The sequence below is a fragment of the Leopardus geoffroyi genome, chromosome B1 (assembly GCF_018350155.1).
Source record: "Leopardus geoffroyi isolate Oge1 chromosome B1, O.geoffroyi_Oge1_pat1.0, whole genome shotgun sequence".
NCBI classification, from domain to species: Eukaryota; Metazoa; Chordata; class Mammalia; order Carnivora; family Felidae; genus Leopardus; species Leopardus geoffroyi.
In genome coordinates, this window is record NC_059327.1 from 83,576,986 (window position 1) to 83,600,966 (window position 23,981).

At 35.5% G+C, this 23,981-nt stretch overlaps 1 protein-coding gene and 1 non-coding gene across 7 annotated transcripts in view; both read left to right on the top strand.

Moving 5' to 3' along the window:
* Window positions 1-23,981, top strand: part of INPP4B (inositol polyphosphate-4-phosphatase type II B) — a 778,265-nt gene that overhangs the window by 28,649 nt on the left and 725,635 nt on the right. The window lies entirely within an intron of this gene.
* On the top strand, window positions 17,164-17,269 carry LOC123596550. The gene has a single exon (XR_006711726.1). It is a non-coding gene; the product is annotated as a U6 spliceosomal RNA (small nuclear RNA).

The window sequence follows — 23,981 nt, forward strand, 5'->3', positions numbered from 1 at the left end:
AATATAGATAAAGACACACACACATATCAAAGTTACATATATAAAATACAATATTTAAAATTGCCTTCATGCTTTTGTAGAAAACCCAGCCCTGGAGTGGCCTCTGATAACGAAAATCCATGGAAATTTTGTTTTAGTAAGAATGTCAAAAATGGAATCAAAAGATTGTTTCATGTTGTTTTTTTGAGAAAGCAGCTGTTGCTCAATGAAGGAATGATGGCCTTTCAAATTTGGGTTCTGTCAGGGAGGGAATGAGATATCAGCAAGGGAAGGGGATTAGAATGACTCAGGGCTTCCGTGTAATTTAAGGTGCTTTCCTCACACCTTTCCATGGAATGCCAGGAGGAGCTTGTTTCTTAGGGTCTTCTCAATCTTTAGCATTACTAAAGTTCCATTTTCTTGCTAGTTTTGACTACTTGATTTTTCTCCCCTCTTCTGTTGCTTGCTTATTATTTGAGTGCTCTTTCTCACTTTTTTCCTCTCTCCTCCCTTTCTGGAAAGCTGGCTGTTTATTTTTCTAATTCTAATGAAAGGAAACCAAAGGGCCACCCAGATAAGTTTATCTAAGAAGTCCTAATTTCCTGGTGTCTTTTGTTGTTATTTTGGTTTCCTTATTATGTCAATATATAGCAGTCTTAAAGTAGGTTTAGCTTTTTTTTTTTTTAAGTTCAAATATATCCGGAATATAAACCGGCACAAATATGATGACAGAAGAGACCCAAGAAATGTTCGTATTAAGTTATTTAAGATGAATTTAATTCTAGTTGAAAGCTGACTTCCTGGGTGATGCACTATGAGGGACTCTGAATCCCTGGCTCCATGGTGTATGTGGGTTGGTGTTGGCATGCTAAGCACTTATCAGTTAGTCTCCACTCTACCATGGCTTGTTGTGACCCAGGTGTATAGTCAGCCTGTCACCTTCCTGGACAAGCCCCTTGGAACAGAGATGAATTGGATGCATGAAAAGTGTAAAAGGGCTGGGGGAGTCTGAAGCAGCTGTGTATTCAAAGATTAAAACACTTCATATGCAGTTTGACTTTGAAAAGACTGAATAATCAAGGGAAAGCAAAGGGAATTAAGAGCCTTCTGTAGGCAGCTTGCTTGTGTTTTGGAAGCCCATCAGGTCTCTGACTGATGATTTCATTTCACAGGTCTTTAGTTTTATGTTGCTTTTTGGCCATGGCTGGAAACCTCAGTGAAACACTTTTATTCTAGAATTGGAATGATCAACCACCTTGCTGAATGAATATGTGCAATGCAAGGTATAGGAACAGACTAAGAAACAAGCGAGAACATAATTAAATCTCATTTCCCCCGATCCCCATCTTAACTGTTTGTGCTTTATAATTTTACATCTCGGACAACTATTGTGATGTGGAAGACCTGGTGTATATCAACATTTTCAAGGCCTCTATTTAAGCCAAATACATCCTTATAGAAATGCTTTTTTTGTATATATATTTTTCTTACCTCCTGTATTAGTTTCCTATAACAAAGTACCATGAACTTGGTGGCTTAGAACAAAAGAAACTTATTTTCTCACAGATCTAGAGGCCAGAAGTCTGAAATCAAGGGGGTGGTCAGGGCTGTGCTCTCTCTGAAGTCTTTATAGAGCATCCTTCCTTGTTCCCCCTCCCCCTGCTTTTTAAAATTTATTTATTTATTTTGAGAGAGAGAGGGGCAGAAAGCGAGGAAGAGAGAATCTCAAACAGGCTCCATACCACCAAGTGCAGAGCCAGACGTGGGGCTCAAACCCACTGAACTGTGAGATCATGACCTGAGCCAAAACCAAGAGTCAGACACTTAACTGACTGAACCACCCAAGTGCCCCAAGTCCTCCCTTGCCCTTTTCCTCACTTCCGGTAGTTGCTGGAAATCCTTGGCATTCTTTGGCTTGTAGATGAGTTATTCTAATTTCTGCCTCCATTGTCTCATGGTATTTTCCCTGTGTCTCTCTGTGTGTTTTTGATGGTTTGCTTGCTTGTTTTGTTTTGTTCTTGTTTTTCTTATAAGGACAGGAGCCGTGGATTAGGACCCACCTTAATTCAGTATGACTTCATTTTAACTAATTAAATCTATAAAGACCTATTTTCAAATAAGGTCCTATTGTGGGTCCAAGTAGACATGAATTTTGGAGGGATTCTATTCAACCCAGTCCCCCACCCCCATCCTACTAGATTGCAAGCAATTGTGAAAGAAAAGACTATACCTTATTTGTTCGAGTAGCACTTGGAACCCAGTGGATGCTTAATAAATGGTTGTTAAATAAAATGACAGCTTTACTTTGAACATTTAAATGTACTATAAAGAAACAATAAGAGGCACCTGGTGGCTCAGTTGGTTAAGCTTCTGACTTCAGCTCAGGTCATGATTTCACGGTTTGTGGGTTTGAGCCCTGCATTAGGCTCTGTGCTGACATCTCAGAGCCTGGAACCTGCTTTGGATTGTGTGTGTGTCTCTCTCTCTGCCCCTCCCCACTTGCACTCTGTCTCTCTCTCTCAAAAATAAATAAAACATTAAAAATTAAAAAAAAATAAGAGATTTAAATGATGCCTAAGAATATTAACATATATTTATATATCCATCCATATATATATAAAATAAATACAAATAAAATAAATATATATGTATAAAATAAAATATGTATAAAATAAATATGTAAAAAGTGTATAAATAAAATATATACACAAAGATATGTATATTTTAATGTATCATTTATATATGATTTTAAAGAAGTTAGGCACCATAGAATAGTTCCTATTAGTCTTTTTAAGATGGAAAATAGTTTAAGTCTGTTACCTATAGGAAATGACTAAGCAGATCCTTTTGCTTTCTCCCATTTACTCTTAACTTTCCAGGCAGCAAATTTGACATTAAGGATATAGACAGTGTGAACATATAATTAAATATTTTTTTAAAAAATATTATTTTAATGTTCTTGATAATCCTAATGTTCTTAACAATTCCTTAGTAAATGGAGATTGGCAGCTTTGAAATTAACCCACTTTAATCTAATCTGAAAGTTACAAGAATGGAGAGTGGCAAAATGTTCCTTCACTGAAATATCTATTCCTAAAGACTCAATCATGGGTGCAGAAATGGAGGTACTTCCCTGAGAGGCCTACCTAGGAGAAGAAGCAGAAGACATGCACATCTGTTCTGTCCTGGAACGGTCCTAATCACTTTTCTGGCATCAATTTATTGCCACAGAAATAATGATGATGTCACAAATTTAGCACTCTGACTTCATGATACTACAAGACCTTTGCTTTCTTTTACTTTCTTTATACAGGAGGTGGACAACATCTACTATGAAAGGAAAAAAAAAGCATCTTGTTTGAATAAAAGCCAGTAATTTACAAAAGTGGAGACAAAAATTAATAACTACCTAGGGAGGAAAAAATGGGGTTTTCTGAAGTAGATTTTCACCTACCCTTTAAAGCAGGACGTCTTAAGTTTTGAGATATGTCTCTAAACAATACACCTGATTTGTAATAAAGTAAAATACATAGAGGATGATGCTAATACATGTAATAATATATAAAATTTAAGATAAAGTTTCGTTAAGTTTACTTACCTATTTGTCTTCATAAGGTTAAAAACTCTGATGATAAATCCCTGCAGAAAGACAGTTCTATTGGGATGTCAAAATTTTTCTCCTCACAGCTTGCATTTAATATAATGAATAGCATGAAAGTTAATTGTTTTATTAAACTAAAACATAGGAATGGCACAATAGATTTATATTTGTGTAGCTTCCGTTAAAATAAACTTTCTATTTTAGAACAGTTTTGAATTTACAGAAAATAATATGAGGTAATACAGAATTCCTGTGGATCCCACATCTAGTTTCCCCTATTAATAATATCTTACATCTGTATGATATATTTGCTAAAATTAATGAGCCTATATTGATTATTATTAACTAAAGTCCATGCTTTATTCATATTTCCTTAGTTTTTAATCTAATGTTATTTTTCTATTCCAAGATCCCATCCAGGATATTATATTACATTTTAGTTGTAATGTCTCCTGAGTCTCCTCTCGGCTGTGACCATTTCTTAGATTTTCCTTGTTTTTGATGATCTTGGCAGTTTTGAGTAGTACCAGTTGGGTATTTTGTAAAATACTCTTTTATTGGAATTTAATATTTTCTCATGATTTGATTGGGTTCACAGGTTCTTAGGAGGAGGACCACAGAAGCACAATGCCATTTTCATCACATTGTCTCAGGAATACGTACTATCCACACGCCTTGACGCTGTTAATCTTAGCCTTCATTACTTGGTCAGGAGGTGCTTTTATAATTTCACTACTCTAAGTTACTATCTCCTCCCAACCTCCATACCCCCACACCCCCTGCCTTTCTCTATTATATTCTTTGTGTAGCCCACACTTAAGGAGTTTTGAGGTGTGGGGTTATGTTCCATTTCCTTGAATATAGAGTATCTACATACATTATTTGGAATTTCTGCATAGGAGAATTGTCTCTTCTCTCTATATTGATTTATTCAGTCATTTATCTAGATTAGTGTAGACTCATGGATATTTATTTTATGCCTTGGATTACAAACCCAGACTACTTTATGAATTTTGTTCAAATTGTTCCAGCTTTGCCTATTGAGAACTCCTTCACAAGTTAGTTCTTGTATTCTATGTATAATTTTTAGGTCAGCCAAACTAAATTTTAATAGACCATGACCTCTCTTTCCCCCTTCATACAATCACTATATAAGATAATTTTGGAGAAGAGGGCATTATTTGGCCATGGTATTAGTAGGTAGTTTGGCCAGATAGTAACATCCATTTTCTACCTTTGTTTTCATTTCTATCTTTTGTTAATTTATATCTCAAGAAAAAATAGACATGTTTCACAATTTAGGTTAATATAAGTTTGCAAATTATTTTATGCTCTAAGTAGATTTTTAAGCCTATTGGGTGTTGGGAAAAAAAGCTGGGGATGTGGAAGGTGAAGCAACCTCCTACAGCAGTTTTCTCATCTTTCACTGACATTTTGCTTTTGCTTGAAGATATTATACTCGAAATATGATCTCTCCCCTAGAGAAAGAGCATGCTTGGTAATCCTTTATCCCTTTCACCTGCTTTCTTACACTCTTCCCCTTTTGTCTCTGGCACAACAATGGGGAAACACCCTGCTAGGGCAAAGTTTATGTCCCAATCTCACACTCCTGTCCCTTTACAGCACCCCCTCAGCCAGCAGCCCAAACCGCTTTCCAGTCTAGCCACACCTGAGGAAAAAGGTCCAGACATTTTTGTTGTTGTTGTTACTTTTTCCTCCTCTCAGGGGCAACACCCAATTGAAAACAGTCTGATAGTTTGGAGTAGAGTGTTTTTAGGGTTTGTAGAGAAATTGATGTTATGATTTTTTAAAGTAGTTACCACTGTGTTATATTTGGCATTAGAATTTCAATTCAGAATATAAATATCACTCAAAGACACAAAATACAGCATAATAAAAGGAAATGAGAGGTAAGAGGTGGGGTTCTTCAGTTACTTTGTGGTTTTGTAGTATATAGGGCATGAATATATCATAAATCATTGATTTAGTATTCATTTATTTTGTTGTTGGCACTATGATCTTTTAAAATGAATTTTTTTATTAGCTTGGATCTATAATCTGTGTCACTAGAAAGCTTTGCCAACCTCTTTTATGTGTTGTTGTTTATTTCTTTATCTTTTTATTGCCAGTGACAAGGCATAGAGCAAAGCTTAACTAAATAACACAAAACACCATTACATCGCTTAGTAACACGGAGGTGAAAGAAAGACATGAAGAAATTGATATTACAGAGACACTGTGTTATACTTACTGCATTAACCCAACTGACTGCTTCAAGTAAACCCTGGGCTCTGTTCATCCAGAGATTTTTAGCTCCATGTGATGATTTGTCTAGAGAGGTTTTTCACGAAAGATCTGTTGGCATTTCTTTATCTTTTATCAAATAGATGTTTAGAAAAACATGTTAATTTCCATTTTGAAATGATGTGCTTATGAAAGATTCATAAGGTTGCAAGGTAGTGTTATTTTTACTTATTATGGGTTTGAAATATGAATAGTACATGTGTAAGTCTCCTTTCCGGGTTTAGGAAGGGCTTATGTAGCACTGGAGTGAAGTGGAAGAAATTCCCTCTACAGTGAGGCTGTTTTAAATTTAACTTTCAACATTTTAGGAGTTAGATCACAAGCTGAGGCAGGGCATATGGCATTAAATACCTGGATGTGCCTTATGTTATGGATATGGATTTAGTGTTGATCAGAGTAAAGCCTTTTATTTTTTGGCATCTAAAGGATAAATGAAAACCCTCCATCTGTGACTGGTGCAGTGTTCCAGAAAGGTGTTCTAAAAATTATAAAGGATTATCATGCTTTTCATAAATACAACCTGTCAAATCCATATAGCTGAAGAAGTTGGGAATAGTCTATGAATTCTAGAAGTCCTTGTTCAAAAATATTTCACTCAAGTCAGGTGTTCTGATATGCTTTCTACCTTGTTTTGTTATGAATGAATTTAAGGCATCAATGAGCTAATATAATTATTTCTATTTTTCCTCAGTGGTAGTCCAGTTATTGTTCAAACTCCTGAAGTATCCAGGTTGTATGCTTCCTAACGTGATGTACTCACATCCATTATTACATCTTAGGCAAGAAGACCAACGAGTTTGTAGGGATGGGGTTGAACAGTATTTAGTGGAATTAATAAATCATTTATATTTATTAGAAATGCACAATATAGTTTTCTAGCTTTAAAGGAGGAAAAACAAAGCAAAACCAAGAAATTTGGTGATGAAGCAGCTGTCATGGCCTATAGCCAGAAAGTGCAATATCTTCTGTACTCAACAACCACAGCTATTAGGGAAATATTACTTCTGGGGCAATGGAGGATAGACACAATCCTGAAATGCCACGCCCTTTTCCACTGTGCAAGCTAAAGTACCTACCACAGGTGGGTGGCCTCATGCATTCCATTAAGTGCATCATTTCCTAGAAGCTGCTGTCCTTAGGATGCAAAGTACAGCCCAGAAGTGTGTACTAAATATATGGAATTTTAATTTTTATCAAGAAGCTCTGTTTCTCATTCAAGTTTATGTTGTTGAGAGGAGGACTGGGTAATGTTTGTCTTCATACCCTCCACAGTATTCCCATGGTGCCTTATACTTAGTAGGTTCTCATAATCTTTTTTTTTGTGTGTGTGAAATTGAATTGTTAACTGGATATAGGGGGACTTGGGAAATTATAACTGCTGGGTGAATATATGTTCAAATTTTTAGACATTAATTGGATAATATTTTGAGGCCAATTATGTGCCAGTACCATGTGTTTTTTTTGTGTGTGGGGGGGTAAGCAAATGTAGATAGATATAGGCCCTCACTCTCACAGAGTGGGAGAGATGAGAGTAAAATTTTTTAAAAATTAAAGTATTATTAACCAGATGGTCATATAAATTAATACGTAAATCAATGCACAAGAAAATTTTTTTAGAATATTTTATTTTCCAACTTAACTGGCATGTATCAGAAGACAGCTTACCAAGTGTGATAAGTTGTAATTTAAATTCATTTTAATTTATCAGATCATTTTGACAATTTGCAGGTCCTTGGTTGATTTTTAGATGAAATCAAGGTGGTATTTTGTTGGAGAAGGTTGTCAGTAGTTATGATGCTCTTTCTCAATCAGGATGTTAATCACATCAGACTTTTCCAAAAACCGCCCCCATCAATCTCCCTGGGTCAGCATTTCTATGCTGGAGGGCAGCTGACACCATATCCTTGGGAGGGCTGAGTACATGTCTGGATGTCAGTGGTTCCCTTATTATGGCCTGGACCTAGGGAGATTCTGCCTTAGCTCACTGTCAACAGCACCTCCACCAGTGCTTCCTGCCCTGCCATCTACATACTACAGACCTGCCTGACCTGCATTGTGCTACCCTGAGGCAGTCATAGCCATTTCCCATGACTCTCCTGCCACGGTCACCTCTTGGTGCACTAGATGGATGTGCAGGTAGAGGTAGTGGATATCTATCCACCACCACAGCACCCTGCCCCATTCCCAGACTCTTGTCACTGCTCCATGGCAATATCCTTAGGTAGCATGTAATAAGGCATTAAGTGTTGAGATTAAAAGTAGGTTAATATTTTAATAGCCAGTGCAGAGAAATATCAGCATTGTATACTGGTATCTATATAATATCTTTGATTTTTAAATTGCTAGAAAAGAGCCCTCTTCTGATTGTACATGGATAATTAGTAAAATCAGGAAGAGATAATGTTAATAAATAACGTATATGTTTGTTGAATGAGAGTTTGTCTGCAAGGATTTTTTGGGGGGTCGTGAGAGGATTAGGGGTCATATATAACTCTATGATACATATGATGACAACAAGATTGGGTCTTGGAAAATTTCCACACTGTCTTTGGGATCACAATGTAAGGTTAATAACAGTCTTACTTATAGTATGAGTGTAAAGCTTGTACGTTAGTCAACAATAAATTGAGGTGACAATAAAAGTGTCGGGAGAGTCCTTTGTGCTCTAGAGTAATTCAGTAGATATTAGTTGACCTGATTTTATGAAGCCACTGGCACAGTGCTAAAAATATGATTGTATATATTAGCTGTGGCCCCATAACTGAAATGTTAATCTCAGTAGATTACTGCTCATATTTATGGCAGTAAAATATTTATGTTCTGAATCAATGAATAAATAATGCTGATGGATCAAAATATGGTTCAGGGTTATAAGTAAAAGAAGCTAATACAATAGGAACAAAATTTATGTATGGATGCATAATGAACAGATATGAAATACTTTATAATTAAGTGATAAATGACAGCATTATTAATAACTACTTAATAAATACTTTTTTTAAAATTTTTAGTAAAATATACATAACAAAACTTATTCTAAAAATTTTATCATTTTTTAAGTATACAGTTTTGTAGTATTAAGTACATTCACATTGTTGTGCAACTTGATGATAAATTCTTATTAAGAGCAAGGTCATGCTATATCCTGTAGGGTTTTTTAAAAAATGGTAAAAGTCAAATATTTTCAGAGTCATCAACTACAGTTCAACTGAGTCTTGATACAGGAATATAAGTCGTAAGGAGCATACAGAGGAGGAACACAGATAATTTGGTGCAAACTTCACCACTTTTAAATACATTTTAGTATATATTCTAGGATGTTGGTACACCTTTTTCTTTGTATTTGAGCCAGTACTTTCTTCACACGATGACAGGATATTATTAACAGTTTATCGTGGAAATTCAGTGTATGAATCCATCCTTAGTAATTGACATTTACACCAAGTAGGTAGTTCCTGGTACCTATTACTGTAGAGATATATGGAGATGGGTAAGAAATATATTAGAAGATCAAACATTTGTCCTTCATATATTGAAGGTGTTACAGACTAATGGAGTTCTGGAGTGCTTAGAACAGCTGGATTTTTAGAAGACCTTTGTTGTTTTCAGAGAGGTAAATTAACATTAATTACTATGTATTAAGGCAATATGCAAAGTCATGGTTAAAATTTAGCATTGCTGTTTATTCCTATTAAACATCTAATGTGACATAAATGGAAATTAAATGTGGAAGAATATTATTATGTTTGAGAATCTTAAAAGTTTTACACTTTTTCCTTAAAATTAAAATATAGACCACTTTCCTATTTATGCTTTTTTAACTTTAAAATTCCTAGATCATGCACTAGATTCCAGAACACCTTTTACTGATAAAAATCCATTTACTGATAAGATTAAAATTTCCTTCTTTAGTAATAAGGTTTTAATCCAGGACAACTGGTGAAATCATTTCATATACAAATATTTTTGAAAGTAAAAAAAAAAAAAAAACTAAACTAAAATTCCTTGTGTCCTCTTCACTAATCAATTTGAATATTTGATTTTTAATTTTTGAATACTCTTATAATATTAAGAAATCCACAAATATTTTAGATAACAATATTAGTACTGCTTAGGCATTGTAGTCTCATATTAAAAGATATTGATGCTTTTGATTTTGAAGTTCTTTGCTTTTCAAAATCTTCACCATTTTAGTGAGTTACATAAATATTTTGACAACATTAAAAAATCATTCTAAAAAAATTCTTACATGGCAATTTCTGCTGGTGTTCTGTTTATGAATGAGTTGGATAAACATAGAGAATGATAAGGATTATGTTTGCATTGTCAAAGGCTATTTCCAAGTAAAAAAAATCTCTAACTTCCAGCTCCTGCAGCATACAGTTGGGATTAAGCGTTATTTCTAACTAAATGTTGCATATTGTGTTCCTCCTGCACGTTTCTTTGGATCTTAAAACAGGTATATGATAAATGCCCTGAGAGGCTTTCCTTATGTCATTTTCTTATTTATCTTCATCCAGCTTTCAATTTGAGAAGCCTTCTGAATTCTCTGCAGTTTTACTTTCCATTCAATTCACCTGGCTCCACATCTTCCAAGGATGCAGATCAAACTATGAGCTGTCCAGGTGTTTGATAATTAGGTCACTAGTCTCTCTCCTAAGATTCCTCCTCTCCATCTGAAAAAACACCGTTCTCATTTTAGCAACTCACTATTCTCCAGACTCCCCTTCATGCTACTTTACATATTTATCAGTTTTCCCATGTAGTTCCTCCTGGAGCACTCCCCTTTTTACCAGATGAATATGGTCAGAGGCAGGCACAATTATGGAAAAATCCATTACTGGAAAGATGGCCATTGCTTCTGTTCAAGCTCTAGGAAGACTTCATGTTTTTTCTTCTCCAACTAGCTTTTCAACTTGTTTCTTAAGATTTTATGCCAACATGTGTTTTAGACACAGGTGTTTCTTTCTTTAAACATGTATTACAAGTTTGACTAGTTAATACATATATAGTGTCAGAAGATTTAAAAAGATGTATTCTATTGAAAGTCTCTCTCTCAACCCTGTCTCACGTTTGCGCAGTTCCCAATTGGCCGTAATAGATAAAAACATCCAGAGATTTGTTATGTTTGTATGAGCTAGTACACACTTATATTTACATGTTCTTTTTTTCCTCTCTATTTTAAGGCAGAGTGAGCCATACTTATTCATATTCTTCTGTATCATCAGCCAGGCTAGATTACCATGTTGATTTTAAAATCTCCATGCCTTAAAACTGCATAGAATTATATCTCACTCACACTGCGTGTCTATTGTGAGTCACCTCTAGCCTTGGTTCAGGTCATTGCCTCTCAAGAATCCAGGCTGATTGAGCAACATCTACTTGGAGCAGTGCTAGACTAATGGCAGAGGGATAAAAAGGCATGGTAAACTACGTGCTGGCTCTTAAATCTTGTGTCTGGAAGTAATACATGACATACATACCCACATTTCATTGGACAAATCAAGTCACATCTTTCCTCAGGTCCAAAAGGGTTGCGTATGTATAATTCTCCTGCAGGGAGAGGCAGCAGGAGTTAAGAATAACTGGTGAATAGTAACCCAGTCTGCCCCAATCAGTAATGAAGACCTCAGTATCATTTCACAGCTGCGCTGCCTTCCATTGAATGGATGTGCCATAATTTAATAGGTTTCTAATTAATAGATACTAGGTTTTTAATCTTATTACAAATGGTTCTGAAAGGCATTATTTCATATGAATGTGAGTACCCCTTTAGGGTAATTCTGAGGAGTGAAATTGCTGGATCAAAAGCATATGTATTTGTAATATTGATTGAGATCACTAAATTGCCTTCCAGTTTATTCCAGCAGGCCGTGAGAGTGCATGTTTCTTTTATGCTCACCCATACAATGTTTCATTAGACCTTTTGGAATTCAACAGGTCTGCCAGGTATAAATGGTATCCCAGTACAGTTTTAATCAATGTTTTTTAATAAATGACATTGAGTATTGTTTAATATATTGAAGGGTCATTTGCATTTCTTTCTTTGGAAACTATCTGTTCATGTCCATTGGGTATTTTTCTGCTGAGAGATTGATCTTTCTCTTGTTGACTTCTGAGAATTCTTAATCTGTTGAGGAGATTATCATTTAATAATTACTTAAAAAATCAACTGACTTTTGACTTTGCTTATGTATTCTTGTTTTTTAATTATGATATTTGTATATCTATCTCTTGCTTTGTTTGCTTTGTAATATTCAAGTCTTTTTATTTGTGTAGTAAAATTTATTTTTCCTATGTATTTCAAATGCTGAGCCACTGTATTAGTTTTCTATGTTGTGTAACTAATTACCACAAATTTAGCAGTGTCAAACAACATACATTTATTATCTTATAGCTTCTGTGAGTCAAAAGTCTGGGAACTACTCAGTGTAGGGGGTCCTCTGCTCAGGATCCCACACAAAGCTGCATCAATGTATTGGCCGGACTGTGTTCTTGTGTTCTTATCTGGAGACTTAACACTGGAAAAATTTACTTCCCAGCACCCTCTAGTTGCTGGCAGAATTAATTTCTTTTCCTCTGTAGGATTCTTGGACTCTTGAAAAAGACAGGATGGGAAAGAGAGAGAGAGGGAAAGAGGGAGAGCGACTATCAAAATTGATGCTGCACTCTTATATCATCAGACTGAGACATAATTATATAAATCCCATGATATTTGCCATATTCTGTTGGTTAGAAGCAAGTCGTTGGTCCATCCATACTGACCTAGAGGGGATTTTCACAAAGACATGCATACCAGGAGTCAGGGATGATTGTGACCACTTTAAGGTCTGTCCACCATAGTCATAATAAGAAAGGTCTTACCATGAGGTTTTAAAGACATTTGCCATACTTTAATATATCTATGGTTCACTTATTTACATTTAAATCTTTTGATCCATTTGGAGTTTATCCGGTTGTATTATGTGAAGCATGGATCTAATTTAATCTTTTCCCCCAAGGACTACTCAGCTGTTCCATGACCATCCATTAAAAAGTCCAACTTTCATATGTAAAGTCATTTCAATATCTAGAAGTATCTCTGGGTATTGTAGGCAGAGCAATGGTCTTCCAAAGATGTCTGCATCCTAACTCCTGAATCTATGAATATGTTATATTATATGACAAAGTGGAATTCAAGTAGCAGATGTGATCTGGTTTACTAATCAGCTGACATTTGGATAGAGAAATTATCGTGGATTATCTGGATGAACACAGCAGAGTCACAGGGTTCTTTAAAAAAATTTTTTTAACGTTTATTCATTTTTGAGAGACAGAAAAGAGAGCACGAGCGGGGTAGGGGCAGAGAGAGAGGGAGACACAGAATCTGAAGCAGGCTCCAGTCTCCGAGCTGTTAGCACAGAGCCCGACATGGGGCTCAAACCCACAAACTGTGAGACCATGAACTTAGCCGAAGTCAGACACTTAATGGATTAAGCCACTCAAGCACCCCAGAGTCACGGGGTTCTTAAAAGTGAAAGCAGGAGGCAGGAGAGTCAGAGTCAGAGTCAGAGTGATGTGATTGCAGAAAGACTTGACCAACCACCTACATTTTGAGCGTGGCAGGGGCCATAAGGTGAGAAATTCAGGAAGCTTCTAAAAGCTGGAAAAGGCAAGAAAAAGGATCTTCCCTAGAGCCTTTAGAAAGAATACAGCCCTGCTGATGCCTTGATATTAGCCCACTGAGACTAATTTTGGACTCACCTTCCATCTTTATTGAGGTATAGTTGACAAATGAAAATTGTATATATTTAAGGTGTACAACATGAGTTGATGACATAATACATTGTGAAATGACTACTACAATCAAGCTAATTTAGATATCCATCACCTCTTATGTGTGTGTGGTATGAATACTTAAGGTGTATTCTCTTAGAAAATTTCAAGCATACAACACAGTATTATTACATATGGTCACCATGCGGTACATTAGATCCCCAGGACTTATTTATCTTATAGCTTGTACCCTTTGATCAACATCTCCCCATTCCTCCCACCCTGAGCTTTTGGCAACCATCATTCTACTTTGCTATGATTTCAACTTTTTTATATTTCCCATATAAATGAGATCATATAGTGTTTGCATTTCTGTGTCTGGCTTATTTCACTTCACATTTTATCCATGTTGTTGCAAGTGGCAGGATTTCCTTTTCTTTATGGCTGAATAATATTGCATTATATACAATATACATATAATATTCCATTATATATATTATATATATTTATCAGTTAAAAGATATAGTGAAATAGAAAGTCAAAGCTGCAACAGCAAAAGGGGCACAGCATAATAGATTAAATACTTAGAAATAATTTTTCAAATAAATGTACAAAATTTATTATTCTGATACTCGCTAAAGCTCATGTTAATTTTGGTAGTTTTTCATTTGACTTTTTCACACTAGTTGTATAATCCTCTTATCTACAAATAGTTCTATTTGTTCTGTCCATTCTTTATCTACAAATAACTTTTTTTCTATTTTTAACCAAATCAGCTTATACAGGCCATAGAAGTTAAGTGGTTAGTGGTGATAGTGGGGTTCCTTGTACCTGATGGTAGTGGAATGCCTCCAGTATTTCCTCTATTAACAATGTTTTTGAGATAAATGATTTTAAGGACTTAGCCACTAATTTCTACTTAGTTGAGTGTGTATTTGTCAAATGACTTTGTAGTGGCTATGGAGATACCATGTGACTTTTCTTCAGATGTATTAAATAATCATTTGGTCATTTATTTTAAGAAAATCTGTTGAAAGCTAACTTATGTACCAGGTACTATTGTAGGCATATGGAATACAATGGTGAAGGAAAGCTTATAATAATGACAAAAAGCTTATAATAATGGCAGGAGAGAGATAGAGACAATAAATGAAAATGATGATATGTAAGTACATTGACTCAGTTCCAGAAGATGATACGGAAGTGCTGTAGCAAGTGCTAGAGAAAAAAAGAAGACACAGAGTAAGTCAAGAAATCAGAAGTGCCATGGGTGAGAGTAGGAGAGTTGCAATTTTAAACAGAGTGGACAGCATAAGCTTTATTGTGTAGGCGACACTGAAGCAAGATATCTTAGGAGGTGAGGGACTTAACCTCGCAGATACTTGGAAGCTTTGCAGACAAAGAGCATAACAGTGCAAAGATGTTAGGGCAGGAATGTTCCTGGAATGTTTGAGGAGCAGCAAAGTTCAGTGTGTCTGGAGCCATATGACTGAGGGGAGTGACAGAGACAACAGTTGCCAGATTATATAGACTTTTTAGGTCAGTGTAAGAATTTTTGGCTCTTCCTCTGAGTGAAACAGGAAGTCTTCAGAGATTTTGGAACAGAGAAGTGACATGATCTGATTTATATGTTAAAGTGATACATTTATTTTAAATAGTATTAATGCCCCCAATGTTTGTAGCAGCACTATTGACAATAGCCGAAGTATGGAAAGAGTCCAAATGTCCATCGATGGATTAATGGATAAAGAAGATATGGTGTATACATATACAATGGAGTATTACTTGGCAATCAAAAAGAATGAAATCTTGCCATTTGTGACTACGTGGATGGAACTGGAGGGTATTATGCTAAGCGAGATTAGTCAGAGAAAGACAAATATCATATGACTTCACTCCTATGAGGACTTTAAGATACAAAACAGATGAACATAAGGGAAGGGAAAAATAATATAAAATAATATAAAAACAGGGAGGAGGACAAAACATAAGAGACTCTTAGATATGGAGGACAGAGGATTACTGGAGGGGTTGTGGGAGGAGGGATAGGCTAAATAGGTAAAGGGCATTAAGGAATCTACTCCTGAAATCATTGTTGCACTATATGCTAACTAACTTGGATGTAAATTAAAAATAAAATAAAATAAAAACTTCAAAAAAAAAATAGTATTAATGCTTTTTCTCACATCAAATGATCTTCAAAGCCATATTTGGTCCTGATACACTATTCTGCTTTTCAAAGTAGCAATGGATTCTGTTTGCTAATATTATCTTTAGTATTTTTACATTGATAGTCAAAAGTGAAATTGGTCTGAAGTTTGTGTTTGTGTGTATGTGTGTGTGTGTGTTGAGTAGTATACATATACTCAAGATTAATATTAGTGTTTTGCTCACTTCATAAAAAAATTTGAGAGGCTTCCTTCATTTTTCTATGTTTTTCAATGCTTAAAGAAAATTGGTATTATCCTTTTTAAAAAAGGTTTGCTGAAATTCCCCTGGGAAAGCAGAGACATATTTCTAATCTCTATTCCTGCATTAGACCACAGAAGAGAAGTCACTTTGTAGGGTTCTGTGTAGAAAAAAAAAAAAAAAAGTAAAGTGGTAGAGATGTTTGGGCTTTTAAGAAATTTCTTTTATGAAATAATGCAAGGAAAAGCCTTTGTGAGTTTTTCTTATATGAGGAAACAGAATTTGATTTTGCTCTCGATGTTCAGTGTGATTCTCACATCAAATTAAATCAAAAGTATTGAGCATCTATTATATGATTATTAAATGAATGTATACTTGAAATTATATTGTGTCTTAAGTAATGACTGTTGTAAAAACCCATTTAAAGTTTTGATATTGCATAACATGTTTATTTACATTTGAGAGAGGGGGAGGGGAGGAGAGGTGGTATGTAAGCAGGGGAGGGACAGAGAGAGAGAGAGAGACAGAGACAGAATATGAAGCAGGCTCCAGGCTCTGAGCTGTCAGCACAGAGCCTGACATGGGGTTTGAACTCACGAACCATGAGTTGAAGTTGGACACTCAACCAACCGAGCCACCTAGGTGCCCCGATATTGTATAAAATGTTTTAAATTACTAGCTCTTGATGTTTTCTATCTTATATCCTAATTACTCTATTCAATTTTATCATTTTTGCACACATAGGGTGGCCCATGCTATCTTTTAAATCATCACTGTTTTCTAAGTAGAAACTGAAAGAAAAGCTAAGAGCTAAGAACTGAGCACTAAGAGCAGACTAAAAGCTAGAGGCTCTCAGCTTTAATAGGAAGAGCAAGTTGTTATCTTAGCCTGCACTTTCAAGATACCTTCCATAAAATGAAATAATTAGCTCAAAGAAATATTTGCATCCTCATGTTCAATACAGCATTATATGCAATAGCTACAGCACGGAATCAACTAAAGTATCAGTGTGGTATGTGTATATGTGTGTCTGTGTGTATTGTGTACATCTATATCTATATCATCTATATAAATCTGTATCTATATTCCATTGTATGTGTACATAAAAAGAAGAAGTGCTCATTTCAGCAGCACATATACTAAAATTGGAATGATACAGAGAAGATTAGAATGGCCTCTGTGCAAGGATGACATAAAAAGAAGGAAATCTTGCATTTTGTGACAACATGGATGAACCTGGAGGACATTATGCTAATGAAATAAGCCAGACTCAGAAAGGCAAATACTGTATCATCTCACATATGGAATCTAAAAAAGCCAAACTCAGAAACAGTAGAATGATGTTTGCCAGGGCCTGAGACTGTGGGAAATGGAGAGATGGTAGTCAAAGGGTACACACTTTCCATTATAAGATGAATAAGTTCTGGGAATCTAATGTAGAACATGGTTTTATGCATACATAAAAATTGCTAATAGAGTAGATCTTAAATGTTATCACCAAAAAAAGGTAAGTATATGAGATGATGGAGGTGTTAACTAACTTGATTGTGGTCCCCGTTTTACAGTATATACATGTATCAAATCATCATGTTGTACAACTTAACTTATTAAAGTGGAATGAACAATGCGGGATTATCTCTCTCTCAAGACAAGTGAAGTGGTAAAGTGATTCCAGGATTGCTTTAGGAACTGTAGAGTTTCAGACCTCTGGGGAGTCTTTTCTTTGATTTTGTTGACCTTCCCTCATTCTCACAATGTGGCTGCCACTATACCAAATATGACATTTTTTCAGCAGTCCTCAAATTCAAGAAAAAAGAGGTAAATGTCTTTGTATATGTTTTTCTTTTCTCTTTTTATCAATAAAATTTTTTTCAGATATATTGCCACTGGAAATGAATAGGTCAAATGTCTACTAAATATTCTCTGGCAAAGGGAAGGTGGATTGCAATGATTTCCATGAACCAATCATGATTTATTTCCTAGGGCTTGGCCCATTACTGCTTGAAACCTGAACCAAAATAGGGTCCTGTTCAAAAAAGGGTAATGTGTTCTGGGTAGACATTCAAGTGTTGGCCTCAAGTGCTAAGAGGCAACACTTAGTGACCTTTGCTGGGGGAGGATAGAACCATCTGTGAATATATACTGTTTCATTTCTATATTCTCATATCTTAAAATCACCAGCTTGAAGCAATGGTTCTCTTGTCTCCAACAGGTCTTCATTCATCTGTATGTTGATAAGTCCCACCCCATTTCTCCAGCCAAACTTCCTGATTTCCAGATCCATAAATATCTAATTGTCTAATCCATAATTATATTTTCAATTGGATGTCTCATAATTATGAAGAATTCAACGGATCCATAGCTCAACTTGTGACCTTTAGCCCATCCTGTTCCTCCCCTTGGAGTCCCTGCCTTGGAAAATGGCTCCACTATGTTGAGTTACCATGGCTCTGCATCTTCATTAAACCTCATGTCTAGTCACTGAATTTTATAATTTTTGACTTCTAAATATCTCTCAGATCCATTCTCTTATATCCATCTCTATTAATTTGCTATATGATGTAACAAAATATCACAGACTGAGTGGCTTAAAAATGAGAAATTTATTTTCCCATGGTTCTGTAAGCTTGAGGCCCGAAATCAAGGTATATCAGAGTTGAGGCCTCTCTCCTTGGCTTGCAGACTGCCACCTTCTTGCTGTGTCCTCCTATGGTGGACATCTGTATGCACACATCCTTGATGTCTCTCTGTGTGTCTGTATTCCTCTTGTAAGAACACCAGATTAGATTAGGACCTACACTAACAGCCTCATTTTAATGTAATCACCCCTTTGTAAGGCCCTATGTCCAAATGTAGTCATATGCTGAGGTAATGGGGGTTAAAGTTTCAACAGAGTTGAAGAGAATACAGTTTAGCCCATAACACCATCCAGCTTCTAGTTTCTTAATTTTGGCTATTATCATCTCTTGCCTAGATTACTGCAACAACCTCTTTTCTTTGTCAGTTCTTTTCCTTGTTCTCCAGGTAGAGTGTTCTTTATCATGACATCTCATGTTTATTTATTTTTTAAAAACTTTTTTAATGTTTATTTATTATTGAGAGACAGAGCATGAGCAGGGGAGGGGCAGAGAGAGGAGGAGACACAGAATCCGAAACAGGTTCCAGGCTCTGAGTTGTTAGCACAGAGCCCGACGAGGGGCTCGAACCCACAAACCGCGAGATCATGACCTGAGTCGAAGTCAGATGCTTAACCAACTAAGCCACCCAGGCGCCCCTGACATCTCATGTTTAAATACCCTCAATATTTTGCTACTTTAACCTGGTGTACAAGGCCCTTTGTTATCTGTCTCTGGTCAACCTTTCCATCTTTATTTCTGTACAATTTTTCCTCCACCACGTTCTTCATTAAATTTATTTTCTGGCTATATGGATCGTTCAGATTCTCAAAGTGACTTGTTTGACAGACTCTGGGCCCTTGGATACTCACTTGGTAACTTATTTCCACTGTGGAATAATTTGCTGTCTTTTACTTTCTCCATTATCTTGTGTCATCACAACTATGCAAACACCTTTAATCACTAATGGGCATTTAAGAAATCTCATGCATAGTACTAAGGAGGAAATACTAAGAGAGACTCTCAACATTAAAAAAAAAATTATTTGGGGCACCTGGGTGGCTCAGTCGGTAAGCATCTGACTTCAGCTCAGGTCATGATCTCACGGTCTGTGAGTTCAAGCCCCGCATTGGGCTCTGTGCTGACAGCTCAGAGACTGGAGCCTGCTTCGGATTCTGTGTCTCCCTCTCTCTCTGCTCCTCCCCCACTCACACTCTGTCTCTCTCTCAAAAATAAATAAACATTAAAAATTTTTTTTTAATCTTAAAAAAAATTATTTGTTTTTTTCAATTTCAGTATAATTAACATACAGTGGTATATTAGTTTCAGGTGTACAATATAGTGATTCAACAATTCTGTACATCTCTCAGTGCTCAACACAATAAGTGTACTCTTAATCCCCTTCATCTATTTCACCCTTTCCCCCACCCACCACCCCTCTGGTAACCACTAGTTCACTTTCTATATTTAAGGGGTGTTTTTTTGTTTGTCTCTTTTTTTGTTTGTTTGTTTTGTTTCTTAAATTACACATATGAGTGAAATCATGTGCTAATTGTATTTCTATGACTTATTTCACTTAGTATTATATTCTCTAGATCCGCCCATATGGCAAATGGCAATATTTTATTCTTTTTTATGGCTAACATTCTGTTGTATATAGGTACCTCATATTCTTTATCCATTCATCTATTGATGGAATTGGGTTGCTTTCATATCTTGCTATTGTAAATATTGCTGAAATAAATACAGGGGTGCATATGTCTTTTCAGATTAGTGTTTTATATTCTTTGGGTAAATACCCAGTAGTGGAAGTACTGACAAATATGTACTTAATGCACATCATGTATTTAATTTTTTGAGGAAGCTTCATACTGTTTTCTGTAGTAGTCCCACCATTTTGCATTCCCACCAACAGCACATGAGGGTTCCTTTTTCTCCACATCCTTTGCTGTTTCTTATGTTTTTGGTTTTAGCCCTTCTGACAAGTAAGAGGTGATATCTCATTGTGGTTTTCATTTGCATTCAGAGACTCCCAGAATTTAACATCTAGGTAATTAATACTAGTTCCTACAAATATAAATATCATATTACTAACATCCGATGGTATTTTCAGGGTCATATGCCAGCTAATGTGACAAAAGTAATTAATGTTTTGCCTTTAGAAATTAAAACACTAAGAGATCTATGGAAGTCAGTGGATCTCTTCCTTTCCCTTTAGAGATCTGTGTATAAATGTCAGTCATATCTTGAAAATATGATACTGCAATTTCTAGTGATCCAATTGTTATTATATCACCATTCTCTTAAGTTGATGTCATTAGGATCAGAGAGGAAGCATGATTTGTTAAAGCAACTCTTTTATCAGCCTTGTAAATAAGCACTGGAACTTTATAGTTGACTGAGAATCTTTACCTGCTCTACTGCCTTCCATGGAGTTACATTGGCCATAAAAGGAACGAAACCAGCAGTTGTTTGTTTGCCTGGTATAAATTATTACTCACTTTTGGGAGAAAGGAGATAGCTGTTTCTAAGGTTTCTATGTGTACATTCAACCTAAAAGGCATCATATTTTCTTACTGATTTTTAAGGGCATGTGAAAAGAATGCACCCCACTCTTTTTTGATTTTTAGTTATGCAGCAACATCTTACATAAGTCAAAGAATCACTTCACCTTCATCTAAATTACATGCTTTTTCAATTATTGTACTCAGAATGACCTTTATACAGTCTAAATTTATTGTACTCCTCTTAGAGATGGTATATGTACTTCTAGGAATTTAAATGATGAAAATAATCCAAAAGAGGAAAAGATTTTACGCACAAATGGGTTCATTGAATCATTATTTCCAATTTGAATGATTGACAAATTAGAAGAACAAGAATATTTAATAGTAGGATAAAAATTTAATACTATTTAATAATGGGACAAGAATTAATTACAATTCGATAATAAAATGCAAAAATATTTATGAAGAAGTTGGTGTACAAAGGGAATAGTCTTTGTTATCATGAAAAAAGCAGGAGGGCACCTGGATGGCTCAGTGAGTTAAGCATCTGACTCTTGATTTTGATTTAGGTCATGATCTCAGGGTTCCTGAGATCAAGCCCCATGTCAGGCTCTGCACTGATGGTGCGGAGCGAGCTTGGGATTCTCTCTCTCCCTCTTTCTCTGCCCCTCCCCTACTCACTTTCTCTCTCAAAATAAACAAACAAAAACCAGGAAACAAACTTCCACTTACAATAGATTAGATTAATTGTTAAAACACATACTGTATATACTGAGCAAAGGTGGGAGGAATTAAAACTGAGTATCTCTAGACTATAGAATTATAAAGGATCATTATTTTTTGTGCTTTTCTCTATTTTCTGACTTATGTATATTATATACTATTTTTTTTTAATTTTAAGAGAGAGAGCGAGCATGAGTGGGGGAGGGGAGCAGAGGGATAGGGAGAGAATTCTAGGCAGGCTTCATGCTCAGCACAGAGCCCCACTTGTGGCTCAATCCCACAATGCTGGGATCATAACCTGAACTGGAATCAAGAGTTGGAGCCTCAACTGAGTAATGCAGGTGCCCCTGTATAATCCATCAACATTTATTTTAAAAATTACATTTGAATAATAATAGCATGGAAAATTGTATATATTATTTTTGTAAGTAGAATGCAAAGCATTAATCGTATTATGATTTTAGTTATGTTTAACAGTGAAGGTAATTGAAGATAAGTATCAAAAGTAACTGCTTCCTTTTTTTTTCTATTTAAACAAGTTTTTTTTTAAGTGTTTAGTTAAATTCCAGTTAGTTAATATACAGTGTAATAATAGTTTCAGGTGTACAATTTAGTTTTTGAAAAGTAGATTATGATTGTTTGATCTATATATTTTTTAGAATTGCCCATTTTTTCCATGATGCACATACTTTTATATATATATATGTTTAAAATCAGCAAAAAATGCAAATAATTATTTAAAATATATTGGGACTATTTAAAATATATTGGGACTAATGAGTTTCAGATACAAATGGGTAGAAAGTGATCCTGAATATATATGGGGAAAAGAGAATCAAGAGATTTTATAAGTAACATCTATAAGCAATATTGGTTGTAAAGCATTTAATAGAGGTTGAATCTGAAAATTTCTTTATGTTATAGGATGATATTTCAATGGGCATTGATCCTAGTCTTAGGATTTATTGTGTGTGTGTGTGTGTGTGTGTGTGTGTGTGTGTGTGTTTAATGTTTATTTATTTCTGAGAGAGAGACAGAGTATGAGTGGGGGAGGGGCAGAGGGCGAGGGAGACACAGAATCTGAAGCAGGCTCCAGGCTCTGAGCTGTCAGCACAGAGCCAGGCGCGGGGCTTGAACCCACAGACCTTGAGATCATGACCTTAGCCAAAGTCGGACACTCAGCCGACTGAGCCACCCAGGTGCCCCGGTTTTGGGTTTTTTTTTAATTACTCATTTTTTTTTTATTTTAAATCACCAGTGTGTTATGTGCACATGGGTAAAGTCTAGTAAGTACCAACAGATTCATCAAGAAAAGCACCAGCCGGTCTCTCACAGTCCCCAACCCCCTGCTCAGATACACTTTAACCATTTAAACCATTTTTGATTTTGGCTCTTCTATTAGTTAATGCTATAATTTTAAACAAATATTTAAACACTAATTGATTAGTCAAAGTTAGATGTTATTTCTACTTCTCACTGTAAAATATGGCAGATTATCTCATTTATATAAATAATGTCTTCCTCACAATTCCCTCCTTCTTTTCAATTTTGAATAGTTATCTAATTTAGAAAAGTTCTTCAATTATGCATGTGTATAACTTCTGATAATGCACTTTAATCTCTACTCCTGTGTCCTAGTCTTTAGATGGGGTCTCCTTATCCCTCGCTGTGTACTGGGAGGATATTAGGCCTCTCTTCCTCTCCACACTTTTTCTGTCTTCCAACTTCTGTTAGCTCTATCTGCTAGATAGCATTTATGTTCCATTCTGAAACCATAATCAATTCTTTCAAACGTTAGCTCTATGTCTGTTCTAAAGATGATGAGTAAGATTACTTTTCCTTCCTCATGGCCCAGCTACCCATCTGTTACATTACTTGAATCAATCTAGCATCAAGGTCAAATGAGTAGTACTGTTACATTATGTTCCACTAACTGCTCAAAATCATGCCACATTTTGGTTTGCCTTGTATATGTAACAAATAGCTTTCTTGTAGAGTTTTTTTTTTTTTTTCTGTTTTTCCTAATGTCTGTGTTCCTCCTTCTCCTTTTTACCTCCCTTTGGTAATATTGAAGAACTTTTTTTTTTT